Source organism: Salmo salar, unplaced genomic scaffold (genome assembly GCF_905237065.1).
Source record: "Salmo salar unplaced genomic scaffold, Ssal_v3.1, whole genome shotgun sequence".
NCBI classification, from domain to species: Eukaryota; Metazoa; Chordata; class Actinopteri; order Salmoniformes; family Salmonidae; genus Salmo; species Salmo salar.
Window position 1 is genome coordinate 7,688 of NW_025548379.1, and position 19,827 is coordinate 27,514.

At 42.5% G+C, this 19,827-nt stretch overlaps 1 pseudogene; it reads right to left on the reverse strand.

The window, feature by feature from the left end:
* Positions 1 to 1,718: 1,718 nt before the first annotated feature.
* On the reverse strand, positions 1,719 to 18,521 carry LOC123732960 (UBA-like domain-containing protein 2; annotated as a pseudogene).
* Positions 18,522 to 19,827: the final 1,306 nt, after the last annotated feature.

Consider the following 19,827-nt stretch of genomic DNA (forward strand, 5'->3'; position numbering starts at 1 on the left):
TGTTTTAATGACAGCAGGCATGTGCAAGAGCAAAGACAAGATCATGCGCTCCCAGTTCCAGAAGCCTGGCTGCACAGAGCCGGGCTGTGTGACCCTGTGCGACCCCAGAGTGCCAAGACCCAGCGCAGCCGCTCAGGTAGGTCAACACCAGCGTCATTACCCATTTGCAACATATAAACCAATTTCACTAACTGGAATAGTGATTACTATGGAATGGTACTGAAATAACACTCACATGGAAATAGCATTCTTCTTTGCTATTGCTGCTGTGCAGCTGTTAAGGTTGATTGTAGCAGACACCTGAACCCTAACCCTTGACCTTTCCCCCTTGCCCCCCTTCCTCCCTTTATCTCCCCCATTCTCAGGCAGCTCTGTGCGGGACCGGCCCATGTCTTCTTTAGGCTGCCTGTCCCAGGCTACCCTTCCCCAGAGCTCGTCCCATGCTGACACCACCAGCGAGCTGCTGCAGCAAGATCTGGAGCTTCACGTGGACCTGAGCCAGTCAGAGGAAGAGCCTGTCATCATCCTGTAGGGGGCGATGGAGAGCCCCACACACCTTATTTTAATAAACCGTTTACAGCAGCAGCAGGAGGGGTATCCTGGTCTCCATTTTGTAATGGAGCATACAGACGTTGTGAAAATCAAGTCTGATATTAGTCAGTTAGGTTATTTATGGATTGTAATGGAAAAACACATTCTGGGACATATGAACACTGTTTCCATGCAACAAAATAGCTGAGTCACAAAATAGTCACATTTCCAAAATGTAGCTTTACAAGTCAGATACCTTACGTGTGGCTACATTACGATTTTGGTTTATGATGCCTGATTTTCAATTACCTTCATAGAGAAGCTTTCAGACAGGTGACCTGAAATACCAGACTGTTTGGATGCAGAAGAATACCACCATGGAGCAATTCATTTGACATATAGGGTCTTATAGAGCGGTATCATTAAGGGGGCTTGAAATGTCTTCCCTCTCACAGACCCAATTTCTGTAACGTCTGATTCATTGTATTAGTGTCTCAAGTTGTTCCATCACATGTTAAGAGGAAAGACATTCATGCGTGCTGTCATTACCACAAAAATGTACCCCTGTCGTGGACTCATAACGATGGTAGTCAGCCACCTGCATCTATTGGGGAAGCAAAGCAGCCAGGGTTGTAAAACCGGCCCAGATGGCGTTCCTTCAAATGTCACCATGCCTGTGTCCAGTTACAGCAGTCTCCTGGTGTCTGTGTTTTAAACAAGGGGGTTAGCTATGTGTGTCTCACTCTGGCATAGCATACCATTTTTAACCATGGCACAGCATTGGCTATCATAGCATATCATTTTTAACCATGGCACAGCATTGGCTATCATAGCATACCATTTTAAACCATGGCACAGCATTGGGTATCATAGCATATCATTTTTAACCATGGCACAGCATTGGGTATCATAGCATACCATTTTAAACCATGGCACAGCATTGGGTATCATAGCATACCATTTTTACCCATGGCACAGCATTGGGTATCATAGCATATCATTTTTAACCATGGCACAGCATTGGGTATCATAGCATATCATTTTTAACCATGGCCATGCATTGGGTATCATAGCATATCATTTTTAACCATAGCACAGCATTGGGTATCATAGCATACCATTTTTAACCATGGCACAGCATTGGGTATCATAGCATATCATTTTTAACCATGGCACAGCATTGGGTATCATAGCATACCTTTAGCGTAGCGCCATGTCAGCACTCTACTGCAGTTGTCCGTGGGCCGGGCGTGGCACGGGGGAGGGACACAGTTCAAAAAGCCTGTGTGATTGCAGGACACAATATGAATGAATAAACTTGAAAGGACAAACTGTACTGTCAGTGAGGAACGGGGTGACAGTTTCCTAGAAGCAGGGGCTCTGCTTAGACACATTTTGTGTCAATGAGAAATATCATGTATATGTATCTCTATCCATGCCAGTTTATTAGGTACACCCATCTAGTACCGGGTCAGACCTCCCTTTGCCTCTAGAACAGCCTGAATTCTTCAGGGCATGGAAACGTTGCTCAATTGGTATCAAGGGACCTAACTCTGCCAGGAACACATTCCCCACACCATTACACCACCGCCACCAGCCTGTACCGTTGACAGCAGGCAGGATGGGGCCATGGACTCGTGCTTACACCAAATCCTGACTCTGCCATCAGCATGACGCAACAGGAACCGGGATTCGTCGAACCAGGCAACATTTTGTCACTCATCAATAGTCCAGTGTTGGTGATCGCGTGACAATTGGAGCTGCTTCTTCTTGTTTTAAGCTGATAGGAGTAGAACCTGGTGTAGTCGTCTGCTGCAATATCCCATCTGTGACAAGGACCAATGAGTTGTGCATTCAAAGTCGCTTAGGTCATTCGTTTTTCCCATTCTAATGTTCATTCGAACAGTAACTGAATTCCTGGATGCCTGTCTGCCTGCTTTATATAGCAAGCCACGGCCTCCTGACTCGTGAACAAGGTGGTGTACCTAATAAACTGAGTATAAATGATCCCTTTCATAGCATTTGGATGTAGTCAGGAGTAATGATGCTACTGAAAGGTATTTCAGGAGAGTATTTAAGACAGGCAGTTAATCTGAATGTAAGATTTCCATTGGTAGATGTATCTTTGTTTTCAAAGATAAATGGGCCTTCATGGAATATGTGATGTATGTGTCATATGATGTCCATATAACTGTTATGCGAACATATGTTGACTCATTGACTGTCTGCAATGAATTTTACTTGTGGTACGTAAATATATCTGTACTGTTTTACACAACTCCATCACATGCATATAATTCGACTGTGAAGGCACATTTTGTGAGCCACGCTGTTATGACACACGTCAGTTTCAGACACTTAACACATTAACTGGGCTGGATACACAATTCTAACCACATCCTTCCTCAATTAACTGTCACGCTGTGTGTTTATTGTCTCTCTTATATAGGCCTACTTGTTCCTTTGTACTATAGAGACACACTATTTATAGGGTATATAGATTACTATAGTATTATGCAGTGTCATATTACTGAAGGGGTTCCCTTACAGAAAATATCTCAAAAGCAAAGTTACTATGATGTGTTCAAATGTGCCTTAGCAACCATATTTCATAAAAGCACCAACATTATTCTCCGCAAAAACAAGACCCCAGAACAACTCCAACACTTAGCAGATCATACCTTATTTTATTAAACATATAAATACACATTTCAACAGGGGAAATAAACACAAAGTACAGGAGAGAAATATCTATATAAAAAGACAGATTAGAGAGATGTAAATGAGGGTCCATGAGAAGTTCTTGGTTTACTCGTGCACTGCAAATTGCTTGGTGTTTGACTTGTTTTAGGATTTCCGTCAGGCATTCTGCACATCTTGAATGGGTGAACACGACGTTTGAAAACTTCATAACACCCAGTTTGTACAGATATCATGGGGGACCAAACGGTCTACTGTTGATCGAGATTCATGAGAGCCTTATAAAATATGTTGATGAATTCCAAAGCTGTGGCAGGAGAATGGCGACCGGGTCACATCACCACAGGAACCATAATCCCCCAACACTACTGTGTCTGGGTGTGTTAGTTACCACAACAATACTGAGGAGAAGGAGCCAGTAATCCACACAGCAGGAAACACTCATTATGGAACCAACCTCCACTCCCACCTTGTTAAAAACACAGAACTGGAAAATCACCAACCAAAACTCATGCAGTTGACAACAAACATTCCCCTTAATAGAACACATGAGTTAATGAATGAGGTGGTGTTATGAACACCCCAAGAGGAACCGCCGTTGAGTTTCTAATATCCATCTGAAAAGATCCATGGATTTAGAACCAGCTCAGACTACATGGCAGCACAGTGGAGAAGTGTCCCTTCTTTCTGGTGACATTGACAAGGGTCCACATTGGCCAGGTGGCATCTGTCCAACATTACATGACTGTCCATGTTGTACATTATAAAATCCTCCTCACAAGGTCACAGCTTGACAAATGTGATTTTACATGTATTCAACCAGAGGGAAGAAAGAACATGTGAATATGATTGTGATTGTCTGAGTGAAGACGTGGCAGGCAGGCATAATATAAAAACATCATTTAGTGAAGGCATGAATGAATGTGACATTATTTCAGATAAAGTACCCTCTGTATACAACTGTAACCTGTTCAGACCTCCCTATTCCCTCTTCATTGTGATAATTATAATGAGAATGATTGTGAAAATGGCTATCTTTCCATCTGTCATCATTGATAGATTTGCAAATGTTCTGACATGGGCTGTTGTATGAAGAGCTCACCTATAAGTAAGACTCTGGGTTATGAAGCATTGTTCATCAGTACACTGAATCTCATAATATGTAAACATTGCCTGAACAATCATTTAGTAAATATTTGCAACCCGTACTAAATTCATAACTCTATAGTTGACAAGACACTCATTTCATTATCAGTCAATCAAGTAATTCCACTATTCTAACGGAGGGAATTACACACGTTTTGAGCACTAGGAGAGATTCTGCTAATCTGACCCATTGAAACCGACTGTTTCTGCAGGGAATACATTCGGCCTCTCCCATTTAACCAGAGGTAGGACCAGTTGATCTTCTGCTAGAGGTTGTGTAGTAAATCACTGAGTGGGCCTCTACTCCCCATAGAAACCCGAAGAGGTTGCCTACTGATGGCTCACACCCATCTATGTTAGTCAAAACATTTGCAAACCAGATTAAATTCAGTGTTGACAGCATAACTGAGATCTCAATCTCGTCCCCAGCCAGGTTACGGAGTTCAACATTTTTGCACTTTGTTTCTGCTGAGCCTTTATTTACAATGGAGTTCAGAAGATGTTTCCATAATTGTTACTGAAAACAAGTTTACATTATCAGTCAAAAGAAAGTTGACTAGGCAAGTCAGTTAAGAACAAATTCTTATTTACAATGACGGCCTACCCCGCCAAACACGGACGATGCTGGGCCAATTGTGCGCCACCCTATGGGACTCCCAATCACGGCCGGTTGTGATACAGCCTGGAATCAAACCAGGGTCTGTAGTGACGCCTCTAGCACTGAGATGCAGTGCCTTAGACCAATGCGCCACTCGGGGAATCCTTTGACATCCATAGGTAGAAAATATTCCCAAAAACAATGATAAAAATGCATCAGCCTTTAATCTGGCTTCAATCTTCCTCAAATGATTGCATACTTTGCTGTATCTCAACACAAACTGAATTACAGTATTAACATTTCTTTACACGTCTCCTTAAAACACCTCTGATGTCAGCTTTCAGACACTTTAAACCAAAGCTTCGAGTCCACACATACTGAAGAGCCCACTTCTCAGACACAACAGCATGCAGTGGAGCCACTGAGTCAAGTTTCACTAAGCTACATAGTACTTACAAAATAGACATTTTAAAAAGGGATACATGGCTACATGAAACTTGACAAAATGGCTACAGTGTTTGTTCATGATCTGTACTATACAGATACCACAAACAATATTGAAAACATATTTTTCTGGGCTATAAGATCAGCTGAGAACACAAAACCATCATCATTTGTGTTGCAGTCCCATTTTGTTTTTGTCTGCTGGTTATTGTGAAATCTGGTCACATCGCTGGAGCGTTATTGAACCCCAAGGGAGAGAAGAGTTTTAAAAACAGCCAATGATCAAGCACTTTAGCAGATCACATGGCTCCTATCCTAAGTAAGTGCTCTGCTGGGTCCAGGGCTCGACTTGCATTGACGAAGAAAACTGCATTTCCCAGAGTCCTTTGGGGGGGGTTCAGAGACTCCACCCCTTCGTTATTCCACTTCCTCATATTGTTATTAGTGGTTCTCCCCGGTTCTTCCCAGGCTTTGATGAGTTATGATGAAGAGAGAGAGAGGAAACAGACGTCCTCCAAAGAAGACATTGTTCATCGTCATTTTAGAAAAACAGAAAGAAAGGAAGGAAAACAACAGTAGCGTGTCTTTTCCCCTTGGCCAACAAGACCCTTTAATCCTGACAGCCAACCCCCTAGTAGATTCATTAGGCTGCACTCAGCCCAGCCCAGCCCAGCCCAGCCCCCTCCCTCCCTCCCACACTTGGGTAGAGTCTCATCTCTGGCCATGCAGGACCCGATACAACAGGGGTCTGCTGGGGCGCTGCCGGGCTGGGACACAGGGGGCCACATGGGGGTCTGGTGCATGTGGTGATGGTGCTGGTAGTGGTGCATGTGGTGGCCTGTGGGCGAGGAGGGGGCAGCCAGACGGGCTGGTGGTTGGGGGTGATGAGGCCCAGAAGGATCCGAAGCCAGCTGTGGAGGAGGGGGGAGCAGGCCATGGACACCTGGGTGGGACCTCCGCCCGGAGCTCCCCGAGCAGTCAGACGCCCTCAGCTTGGAGAACATGGTGATGGTGTCGGGGAAGTTAGGGCGGCGTGGCTGGGGTGTTCCTTGGAGTGCACATCTGGAAAACAGAAGACACGTGGGGTTTAAAATGAGTGACTTACATTGAGTTGAATGCAAACACTTCATTAACACATTATGTCCCAATTATTTGGTCCCCATGGGGTGCTTCCATTGCTGCTGCCTGCTGTGAACTGTATGTACCAATAGAAGGCATGATTGGTGAGTTCATAAAACAAATAGCCTAGACTAGTTAGTTAGTTACTGTTGTGGGAGGCAGTTCACTTGTAGACTTGGGCATTGTGTGCAGTACAACTGCTGAACATTTGTGAAGACAAGGTTTCTAAACCCTGCAGCCAACGACATCCATTCACTGTGGTAAACATGGCAGCTTAACATGCTGTGCAGTTGCACAAAATGTCAGATGTCCCCACTGAGGCCATGAATTACTTCATAATTTGTAAGACTGAGTGTGGTGCCTCAGGATAGAAACACCCCCACCACCAACAGGGATCAGGTAGCAGGCTAGCAGCCATTACAAGACGGAGGACTTCTTAGCATTACAGGAGGTCAGGCCTGTTTTATTTCTAACACACAGCCATGGCCCCGCTGACATGAGGGTCACGCAAGCACCCGAAATGTGGATCTAATAGTATAAAAGAGGTGTCTAAAGTTGAAAAGGTAAATTGATTAGGTCACCAAACCAGATTAGAGCCTGGGGCAGGCATGGTCATAGCTAGCTAAGATACTAGACATTTTGAAAGTGGAGGGAGCAGAGTGTAGTGCAGCGTACAGTATAGTATTGAAGTGAGGAAGTGAGGCACAGTCTTAGTGTTGATGTGAGGTGACAGGTCTGTCAGAGTGAGCAGCAGCTGCTCCAGTTAGGAGATGGACAAGCATGGTTTCAGTCTGTCTGGGTCTGTGATGGTTGACCACACTGAAACTGCCTCTCCTGCAGGACCCAAGATGGTGGTCCATACAGGGGGTTTCCTGTTTTTCTTGGGAGAGACGTGACTGAGTTTTGCTTTAAGCTGTGAATTATTCAACTTGTTTGTTATGGAAATCAATAGTAAAGGAGATATTCAAATATGACATCTAGTCAAGTGATCAAATGTAGCTATAAAGCAATGAAGTCGACCCATTAGCAATACAGCTGCTTAGACTGTCCAGATACAGCTGTAAGGCTTGGTCCTAGTGAAGCAGTGAGTAGGTAGACAGAACAATAACAACCCTATGCTGGGAAGTGTTTAGCTACAGTGCTGTGCTGGGAGGGTGGGGCTGGGGCCTTGTCTAGCAGGTTTGGCTGAGAGGAAGGGCAGGTCTGGACTGGACCCCATCTGCCTCCCATATGACACCCATCGTTAAATAAAACACATACACACATTCACAAGGGAGTTTGAACACTACGTTCTTTCAAGTTACAACTGTTGCGATATCATCCTTAATGTTTACAATAGTGGTACAGCTAGTAATAGTGGTAGTGGTGATAATAGTAGTGGTGATAATAGTAGTAGTAGGGATAATAGTAGAAGTGGTTATAATAGTAGTGGTAATAATAGTAGTGGTAGTGATAATAGTAGTAGTGGTGGTGATAATAGTGGTAGTGATAATAGTAGTAGCAATGATAATAGTGGTGGTATTGATACTAGTGGTAGTAGTAGTAATAATAGTAGTAGTAATAATAGTAGTGGTAGTAATAACAGTAGTAGTGGTAGTAATAATAGTAGTAGAGGTAGTAATAATAGTAGTAGTGGTAGTAATAATAGTAGTAGTAATAATAGTAGTAGTAATAATAGTGGTAGTGATAAGTAGTAAGGATAATAATAGTAGTATTGATAATAGTAGTGGTAGTAATAATAGTAGTAGTAATAATAGTAGTAGTGGTAGTAATAATAGTAGTAGTGGTAGTAATAATAGTAGTAGTAATAATAGTGGTAGTGATAAGTAGTAAGGATAATAATAGTAGTATTGATAATAGTAGTGGTAGTAATAATAGTGGTAGTAATAATAGTAGTAGTAATAATAGTAGTAGTAGTAGTAGTGATAATAGCAGTAGTGATAATAGTGGTAGTAATAATAGTCATGGTAGTAATAATAGTAGTAGTGGTGGTGGTGATAATAGTAGTAGTAATAATAGTGGTAGTGATAATTAGTAAGGATAATAATAGTAGTATTGATAATAGTAGTGGTAGTAATAATAGTAGTAGTAATAATAGTAGTAGTAATAATAGTAGTAGTAGTAGTGATAATAGCGGTAGTGATAATAGTGGTAGTAATAATAGTAGTGGTGGTGATAATAGTGGTAGTGATAATAGTGGTAGTGGTAGTAATAATAGTAGTGGTAGTAGTAGTAGGGATAATAGTAGCGGTAGTAATAATAGTAGTTGGGATAATAGTAGTGTAGTTGGGATAATTGTAGTAGCAGTAGGGATAATAGTAGTAGTAGGGATAATAGTAGTGGTAGTGATAAAAGTAGTGGTATTGATAGTAGTGGTAGTAATAGTAGGGATAATAGTAGTGGTGATAATAGTAGTGGTAGAAGTAGTAGAAGGGTTAATAGCAGTGGTGGCAAATAGTAACGGTAGTAATAATAGTAGTAGTGATACTAGTAGTGATAATAGTAGTGTAGTAAAAATAGCAGTGATAATAGTAGTGATAATAGTAATAATAGTAGTGATAATAGTAGTGTAGCAATAATAGTGGTGATAATAGTAGTGTAGTAATAACAGTAGTGATAATAGTAGTAATAATAGTAGTGACAATAGTAGTGATAATAGTAGTGACAATAGTAGTGTAGTAATAGTAGTACTACTACGACTACCACCACCACCATCACAACTACGACCACCATCACAACTACGACCACCATCACAACTACGACCACCATCACAACTACGACCACCATCACAACTACGACCACCATCACAACTACCATCACAACTACCATCACAATTACCATCACAACTACGACTACCATCACAACTACCATCACAACTACGACTACCACCAGAGTGCACTACCCACTTTCCATGAATTACATTATGTACAGAGTAATGAAAAGAAACAATGTCATTCAACTGGTTGTGGCTTCTATTCATCAGATTGAGTACATATTAAACTGATATAGGAATGTCATCCTCTCTAGGACTTACTTATTAGGACTTGTTTTCTCAGGTCAAGTACTAGGCCTAAATAAATAAAAACCCAGCCCCATGTTAACAACAAGCAATGCAACCCTGGATGTCAAGTGGTTGTGGAAATGTGACCCTTCGGTGTAGCTTTAAGGCTATAAGAATCCCTCACATATACACATATTTGTTCTCCATGTATAGTCAATAGTGTTTGACTGAGGGCAGTGTTGTGTACACTATTGTTGCTACACTGAGCTCTTTCTTACCCACACCCACTGTTTCCCCTTCGGCTCCCCCAGGAGAGTACAGAACGAGAGAGAGAGAGCGAGAGCGAGAGAGACGGAGGACTAACACCGGCAATACATGGAGATGGCTTGCAGCTGCTGATGACTGACTCTCCACTCTCTCTATCCTTAACAGCCCTTCCTCCTCCTCTGTAGCAGATAGCTCTCTTACATCACTCCTCCTCCCAGCATGCACATGCCCGCCTCACACACAAACACACATGCACACACACACACACACACAGTCGCAAACACACAAACACCCTCCAGCGGTATGATGTAATGGCTGCACCGAAAATAATAACAAACCCCTGGCCCCCGCCACTCACACACTTCCCTCTCTCAAGCTCGAACATGCTCCTCCCACCCAAGAGGAAGGGAAAGAAGAGAGAAAACCAAAACAGTGTTGTAGCAGCAGACCAGCAGCAGACAGATGATAAGGGGATGGCTGGGTTCAGTGTGCACGTCAACACTGCATGCTCACAGCACAGCCTCCATGTGGTAAACATTACATTACATTTCCAGCTCGCCGCTCCAGGGCTTTTACTGGTCAAATGAGGGAGCAGAAATGGTTTCATGCACGGACCACATGATCACTATAGCCGTTAGGGAATAGCATTGCGTAAATTGGCTTGGGCCAAGGACAGGGGCCAGCCTTGTGCCATTGCTTTCATCGCAGTTAAATTAGCTATTGGGTCCCAGCTACTTCGCTGTGCCTGACATATGGAGTTGGCATAACAATGCATATTTTCATGAAATACATGTTGAAGGAAAAGGTTTCAAAATATTGTGTAAGGTTTAAGAATTCATGATATGAAACGCGTGTTGCACTAAAAAGCATGGTGCCAGTCCATGTGGCAGTATATCTTAAGTAAGTTTACCCTAAAAGGCTTGGGCAGTGTTGAAAACCAATAAGTACCGTGGAGTAGTACAGCAGGATGTAGACTATACTACTCAGGAGCGATAACTCCAGTGATGTCACTCTGCCAGACACAGCTGTACTACTATGCCCATGGCTCTAGTCCTGTCCTGTTGGTGAATCTGTCCATCTGTCTGTCTGACTGAAGAGGAGGAGCAGACTGGCCTGGTCACTGACGCTGCAGCCATGCCCCTAAATTAGCTCCCTGAACACACTGACAGAATGTAATACATGCCGTAAGCCCTTTTTTCATTTTTTTAGGGGGAACAAAATGCACTTACCATCTGGTGGTGGTGACTAGGGATGTTGGCCTCCTGGAAAAAGGAGCTTAAGGCTGTCTGTGGAGGGAGAGAGAGACAGAATGAGGGGAAGAGAGGAAATTGTGTGTGAGAACATTGTGAGCACTTGAACTGCCATTAGCGGTAGGGTGGGCATTTGACCTTTGACTGTTCGAGTACTCACATGATTTTTTTCCTGAATATTCGGGGAAAAAAACGACTTTTAGAACACAAGGCCCACACTGGAAAAAATGTGTACATTTATCTATGCCAACAGTGCGCAACAATGCGGAATTTATCATAACCATTATTAAAGATAACAAATCCTAATTGCCTCATATATACACACTGAGTGAACAAAAACATTAAGAACACTTTTCTAATATTGAGTTGCTTGCGAACAACCCCCCACCCCCTATTCCCTCAGAACAGCCTCAATTCATCGGGGCATGGACTCTACAAGGTGTCGAAAGTGTTCCACAGGGACGAGGACCCATGTTGTCTCCAATGCTTCCCACAGTTGTGTCAAGTTGGCTGGATGTCCTTTGGGTGGTGGACCATTCTTGATACACAAAAAAAAACTGTTGAAAATGTAAAAATCCACCAGCGTTGCAGTTCTTGACACAAATCGTCTCAATTGTCTCCGAGCTTAAAAAACCTTATTTAACATGCCTCCTCCCCTTCATCTACACTGATCGAAGTGGATTTAACAGGTGATATCAATTAGGGATCATAGCTTTCAACTGGATTCATCTGGTCAGAGCAGGTGTTCATAATGTTTTGTACACTCAGTGTATATTCAATCAATTAATAAACAAGTGTCATTTAAGATACATTTTCTGAAACTGTAATATCAACTGGTTATATTATATATTGGAACTCAATCTTCAAAAAGGTAGTAAACGCAGCAGTGTGGCACTTCTTGTAGAAGGCTATAGCTGTGCAATGGCATAGCCTTGTTTTGTTAATTTAGCAGACAAGACTCTTATTTCCGAGCCGTTATCACAGTCAAGACACATCTATTATATATTAGCAGTTAAGAGCGTTGGGCCAGTAACCAAAAGGTTGCTGGTTCGAACTCGAGCCGAGTTGGTGGGAAGAAATCTGTCGATGTGCCCATAAGCAAGACACTTAACCCTAATTGCTCTGGATAAGAGCATCTGCTAAATGACTAAAATGTAAAAATGTAACATAACAGAATAAAATAGAACCAAATAGTGCCGAAGTGATACACATCTGATCATTTGAAAAGGGTTACAAACAAAAATATGTATTTTTGGGGGGGATATACACAGTGGTCTAGTTTATTCTGCCTGTTCTTTGAATTTTCTAAATGGAATAACAATTCCACTTTGAACACTGAACGGGGATGAATTATGACCATGACATCTGTTTGGTGAGTAGGCCTAGGCTTAATGATTCTGATGAAAATAAGCTCTGTCTTTATCAAACTAATGTTTTAGCATATTTCAGAGTAGAACCTGTCTATGTTTATAGGGGGGTATATATAGCCAAGGCTAAATAATTCTGGCACTAGCAGTTCGCAAAGTGGGGTCATGACTAGTTACCACAGCCACAAGGTCAAGCTCCCGAATGGCGCAGCGGTTTAAGGCACTGCATCTCAGTGCTAGAGGCGTCACTATAGACCTTGGTTCGATTCCAGGCTGTATCACAACCGGCCGTGATTGGGAGTCCCATAGGGCGGCGCACAATTGGCCCAGCGTCGTCCAGGTAAGGCCGTCATTGTAAATAAGAATTTGTTCTTAACTGACTTGCCTAGTTAAATAAAAAATAAACTCTGCCTGTTTCTACAATGTCTCTTCTTAAAATCAGATTTTAAACCTAACCCTTAACCCTAACCTTAACCACACTGCTAACCCTTAACCTTAAGACCAAAAAGCAAATTCTTTGTTTTCATGAATTGTTCCGTGCAGTCAATTTTGACTTTGTGGTAACTAGTGACAACCGCAAAGTAGCATAATAAAGCGGAAAATGACACAATTATTACAAAATTATTGAGCATTGTTGGAACACATATTTCCCAACTTCAGTCAACCAGTCCATTTTGAATTTGTGATAAATCTGACGTCATTTGGCAAGGAATGTAGCTTGTGTATCCCATCAGTTAGATACGTTTTTATAGGCATTTATTTCTGTAGGCCTAACGGGAGCTTGTGTGTGCACTCAACACGCGTGTGTAGAGGGAGCGGTCAGAACACAACTGGAGTGAGTGAGACAAGGAGGGTAAAGGGAATTTAGGGAGCAGAACTGTGTGATGCTTGGCCTGGTTTCTTTTTTTGTGTGTTACGCAAATGCACATGTACAAATTGAACAGAGTCAAAGCAAATTGACATTGTCTTCAATAAAAAAATTGAACCAAATAGTTTTACAGTATAAAAAATGATAATCTCTGGTTAAAGACTGAGTTTTGATGTAACGTTCAAGTACTCATGCCCATCCTTAGTTTGCGGACCACAAAACAGTAGTAACACATTTCACCTTCCTTTCCGCTCACACTGGAGAGCCTGACCCCCATCCCCTCTGCTAGCATCGGCCTATGGGTCAGTTGGTACGAGTAGATCACATGGCTCTGGGGTTAAAACTATTATCCTCCACTGTCCAAAACAGGGCTTGTAAACCACGCTGAGAGAGAGGCAGTGGCAGACAGGCTAATGGCTCAGTGAGAATGTACACACTACACAGGCTTGTTTAAAATCATAATTAGCATGGAAAAGAAGATCGCTAGTACCCTAGTACTGTTCCTTTACTTAAAACTAGTGTTTACAACTCAGTGACGTGAAAACACTTTAGGCTATATAAACTACCGTGAATAGGGTATGTGCTATATGCTCAGGGACAATTCACATAGACCACAACAAAACCTTGTTTGTGACAGCCTTCCTCTGACGGGCTATGAGGAAACACAATGTAAACAAGTAGTCCTACTTTCAGTTGCTTCCCTTGAACACAAACAAGGAAGTCCATAGGCTACTTCTATTGTTTCACTCTGTTGTGAATACAAAGGCCAGCCTGGTAAGGACACCATGGTCCAGAAACAAAAATACACTGATACCAAAACATATCCTTAGTAGTTTATCAGATTTTATTGCAAGATACCGGTTTTATGATTCACGTAGTCTGACTGGCTCATGATTAATGTTCTTTTTAAGAGGTGGAAAATTGACAAATGCTGTGTCATTCCCTTCGTATACAAATCGCCTCAAATATGAATGTGTCTTAGTAACTGGATTAAAATAATTGCATGCAGCCTACTACTAAAATGACAGCATGTCTAGCTAAACCTTAGTCCCTTGCCTAGCCTCCATTTCCCTTCACTAAAATCTCTCTTTGCGAACACTTCAATGAATGTGTGGTTTCCCCTCACGGCTGAAGCCGGCCCCCTCCCCCACAAACCATTTTCTGTGGTTGTTTGACAACAGCAGCAGTAGTGCTGGAATGTCTGCTGCTCAACGTGACACACATATCAACATGAATGTGCTGCACTGCCATTGTCTACCAGGCTGCTGGGATCACACTGCTCTTTGTCTATTTATGTTTTTTAATGTTAAGGGTGTTTCTGTGTACATCCAAGACCATCAACAACGGTTCCGTTTCACACACAAATTATGTAGGTTGCACAAACACACAGTGCAACACCATATCTAAGAGCATCGGCATAAAGGTTTCAGTACTACTCATGGGCTTTAAGTGAGAGCATCCATTACCTTACGGAGCAGAGAACTTAGCAATGGAGCAGAGAACCTAGCAATGGAGCAGAGAACCTAGCAATGGAGCAGAGAACCTAGCAATGGAGCAGAGAACCTAGCAATGGAGCAGAGAACCTAGCAATGGAGCAGAGAACCTAGCAATGGAGCAGAGAACCTAGCAATGGAGCAGAGAACCTAGCAATGGAGCAGAGAACCTAGCAATGGAGCAGAGAAGAGTTCATGACAGTGTTGCTTATGTAACATGACTGACAGAACACTGCAATGAAGCCCAGCACTAGGCCTATATAAAAGCAGAAGAATTGAACAGGCGTCTAAATGAGGGCACAGCAAACAATAACAAAAACATATTTTAAAAAACAGCCTGAAATAGAAATAGGATAAATAAATATAGGTGAACACAAAAAGAATACTGAGGGTGATACGGAAGAGTGCAGAAGAAAGAAGTAATGATGGTGTAGTAACAGGGATAATGAGGCTGAGTGGGGCTGTGCCCTGAGGGGAGTGACAGAGTACGGAACATGCCCATGGACACGAAGACACAGCCTACCCTGCAGCCAAGAGCCATGAGCAGACACGACGACACAGCCTGCCCCTGCAGCCAAGAGCCATGAGCAGACACGACGACACAGCCTGCCCCTGCAGCCAAGAGCCATGAGCAGACACGACGACACAGCCTGCCCTGCAGCCAAGAGCCATGAGCAGACACGACGACACAGCCTGCCCTGCAGCCAAGAGCCATGAGCAGACACGACGACACAGCCTGCCCTGCAGCCAAGAGCCATGAGCAGACACGACGACACAGCCTGCCCTGCAGCCAGGAGCCATGAGCAGACACGACGAAACAGCCTGCCCTGCAGCCAGGAGCCATGAGCAGACACGACGACACAGCCTGCCCTGCAGCCAGGAGCCATGAGCAGACACGACGACACAGCCTGCTCTGCAGCCAGGAGCCATGAGCAGACACGACGACACAGCCTGCCCTGCAGCCAGGAGCCATGAGTAGACACGACGACACAGCCTGCTCTGCAGCCAGGAGCAGCCCAGTGAGAGGGACATTATACTGACATCATAGAAAGATGACTAGCCACAAAGACATTCAATTAACTAATAAAGGCTAACATTTTGAGATTGTATTATACATAAATATTTTATATAGAGAGACTCTACATATACGCATACAGTATATACAATATGTATACACAATATATTCACAGAGAGCACAAAACATTAGGAACGCCTTCCTAATATTGAGTTGCACCCCTTTTGCCCTCAGAACAGCCTCAATTCGTTGGGGCATGGACTCTACAAGGTGTCGAAAGCGTTCCACAGGGATGCTGGTCCATGTTGACTCCAATGCTTCCTACAGTTGTGTCAAGTTGGCTGGATGTCCTTTGGGTGGTGGACCATTCCTGATACACACGGGAAACTGTTGAGGATGAAAAACCCAGCAGCATTGCAGTTCATGTCATACCATCAAAACGGTGCGCCAGGCACCTACTTCCATACCCCTTTCACAGGCACTTAAATATTTTGTCTTGCCCATTCACCCTCTGAATGGCACACATGCACAATGTCTCAATTGTCTCAAGGCTTAAAAAATCCTTCTTTAACCTGTCACCTCCACTTCATCTACACTCGTTGAAGTGGATTTAACAAATAACATTAATAAGGGATAATAGCTTTCACCTGGTCAGTCTATGTCATGGAAATAGCAGGTGTTCCTAATGTTTTGACCCTCCACTCCTTAGCCAACAGCACCTGGGGGAGCTCAGCTCAGCCATAGGCACTAGCCCTTTGACCTTGAGCCGGACAGGTTACCCAGAGGAGGCTAAGTTGTCTCTGCAATGCATCTGCTCCAATCAAGCTACAGGCTGACTCTGCTCTCAGAAGCTTGGGAGGACCTGAGCAGCCTCCTCAGCCCCTTCAAACCACCTGGCCCAGCCACTTCTGCTCGAGCATAAGCACTAACAAAAGCTTGGCCATTAGACAGAGCGGAGGTGTGTTTGGGAAACCATCTGGAAAGAGAGGCCTGAAGCCTCAGATCTTCTCAGCATCTCTCTGTTGTCCATACTTAGGGCCCTGTTGAATATTTCAAACCAGTGGCCAGCTGAGTTTTTCAAACAGGGAGCGGATATAGCCTACAAGGCTTTGCATACTTTTCATTATACATTACTCTAAGGTGTGCTTCAACATGAACTGGATTTTTCTTTCATATCATGTAGTGAATTATTTATTCACTAAAAAGGTATGTTACTATTATGCTCATTCAAATTACAATTCCACCTTGCTGCTCTGGCTGAAGCCATGATTGAAAAGGGTCACGCTGTGTATCAGCTTAGAAGAAACGCCTGTTCATATGGTGTGCATCTCTGAGCCAGGACTAGGAGTACTGGATATGAACAACTGGAAGGATAAGGCACCGTAATCTGCCTAAAGATAGATATCCCCTATGAATACTCCTGGACAAGAGTACGGTCAATCCAGGAGCTCCGCTGTGTACCCTTCCACTGACCTTGTTCAACAAGCAATCATAAACACAATGTTCTTTAAATGTGTGTTTGTGAGTGTGTTTATTGGTGCACTACTCTTACGTAGCCAAATATGGAAAGTAATAACTAGTAGAAGCTTGTTCCAAAATTGAAGTGTGTATTGACTGGTCATAAGTCATACCAGCTGGGACTGAGGTATGAATTGCTGTGTGTGCAAGCTATGTAACATACATGCTATTACACTAAATAGCCTACACATTTTCAGAGCAGCGGCGATATTCAAAAAACAAAGGCAACGTTTGAGACACCTTTTACTTAGTACAACAATGGGGTCTGGACAGGAAGAGCCTCTGCGTGTTTTGTGTGTCAAGTCAAGAATGTAAACAAAGTTTACCTTATGGATTCAAAAACCTAAACCAGGTATTTTCTTTTTGGACACTCCTATTCAGACATAATTGATGGAACGCGCTCTAACGTTACATTATCTAGCTAATTCGCTCTCTGGATAGTTAGTTAGTTAGTTAGTTAGTTAGTTACCAAAAGCCGGTTGCACTATTACTGTATCTAGCTAAATTAGACGTTCGAGATTGATTATGTTCATATGGCATTGAAAGAAATCGGATCAGACTACTATCAACTGCAACCATGGCTAGTTAGATAATGCAAATTTATATTGAATAGGGTCAAAATGAAAAACCTAACATAACATAACCAACGTAACCAATACAGATATCAAAACAATAACGTTAGCAGCATCAATTTCCCATACAGTTAACGTTAACTGGTGTGAACAGTCAAAGCAGAAATTCGATGGCAAACACCACATTTCCTAATGTTAGACCAGGTCTTCCGGATTATTCACCGTAAAAAGCATGGTCGTATGACTGGGTTTACTTACATGGTTGTAAAAAAATAAATAAATCGCCTTTCACTAATTTCGGAGAACTTCTCCTTCTTTGCCTTTGTTAGTTAGCATAAAGTGGCTAGTTAGCTGCATCGCTATGAAACCAACATATAAACACACACATCGCATACCTCGAATTGCCAGTGAGCTGCTTGAAGAAGCTGCTTCCGCTGATCAGCAGCACAACCAGCAGTCAAAACAAACTGGTTGATCATCACTTGATGCCTGAGTTCGTCCATATTCACCGACATAACCGCTTTTCACCCACCTCAGTTATTTTATCGTTGAAACCTGGGAAAACAAAGCCTCGTTTTTGTTCTTCAAAATTTCGAAATCAATTGCTCAAACCTGACCCTCCTTACCACGCTCTACCCCTCGCCTTCCAGTAACAACAAATATGTCCATGTCATCACCAACAACAAAAGCCAAGCACAACAGCTGATTGGATAAACAAGTCAGCAAGATTGTACGGGCTGGTACACCATTGGCTATCACGCGAGCCAGCAAGCGGTTGGAGTAAGGTAATTACAAGGTACATATATTCATGGATTGGATACCAGAGGATGAGTAAATCACACCTATTGGCTTATTTCTATAAGAAGGTATATGAGGGTCGTGCTATAATTGGTCAATTTAGAGATAACGTATTGAAAAGGTCCAGGATTGGTATTTCTATTGTAAATATTTACAGCAACATTATGATGGTTGTCTTTGTGCCAGACCAAACAGTCAGAGACATATTGTACTGGTTACAATATAGGCACGTTTCAAATTCTGTACATTGATCATAATAACAGTAGTCGACAATATAACAGCTTATGGACGGTGAGCAAAGCCTACTGTTCATACTTTTTTTCCCAAACAGAAAATACATCAATAATAATAAATGTGCTGTGCTGTCGGCGAGTCTCTGAATAGCTGATACTATATTATGAGACAGCATATACGGAAGAAAAGTGTATTAATTTCTGGCTGTATTGGTGATCAAACACGTTCCGTGTGTTATTCTCTGTGATTATCTCTGAGTACTATCCACTAGACAGTGGGACGTCAAGCTCCCTTCCTGCAAGACTGAATAATTCAGCTGAGGTGTAGGTATACAGTATATTAAAGGTGACAGAGAAGACTATCTATTATGTATTGTTGGTGGGTGTGTTACCTGGATAATGTGAATTTGATGGTGTATATTAATAATGGATTGGAGACTACACACACAACTCTTCAAACAGTCAATTATGACAATATGTTAATTTATTGTGTTCAAAATCTATCATCTGAAATCGATTGTAAATAGGGGGTCCCCAAAGGTTCCCAGAGGATCTCAAATTTCACCTTTCCTCTATTCTTTCTGACTTTTTTCTGCATAGCAACATCTTACCCATTATTTACCTTTAATCAGTTGTCTTGGTGTATTTTAAATAGGCTCACAAATTACATGCATTTTTCCCCATTTATTTTGAGACTGATGAGTAAATTCACTTGACTAATAATTGGAGACATTTGGAATGAAGCTTCGAAACATGTTCTTTCACATGGAAAGATAGCTCTGGGAATAGTGACCTCATGTTCCAGAATGGTCTAATGAACTATTCAAGGAAATAATTTATGAGATTTTGTTGGTCAGTTATGAGCATCTGTTGGGTGTTTATCGTGACTTTCAACAAATGACTTATT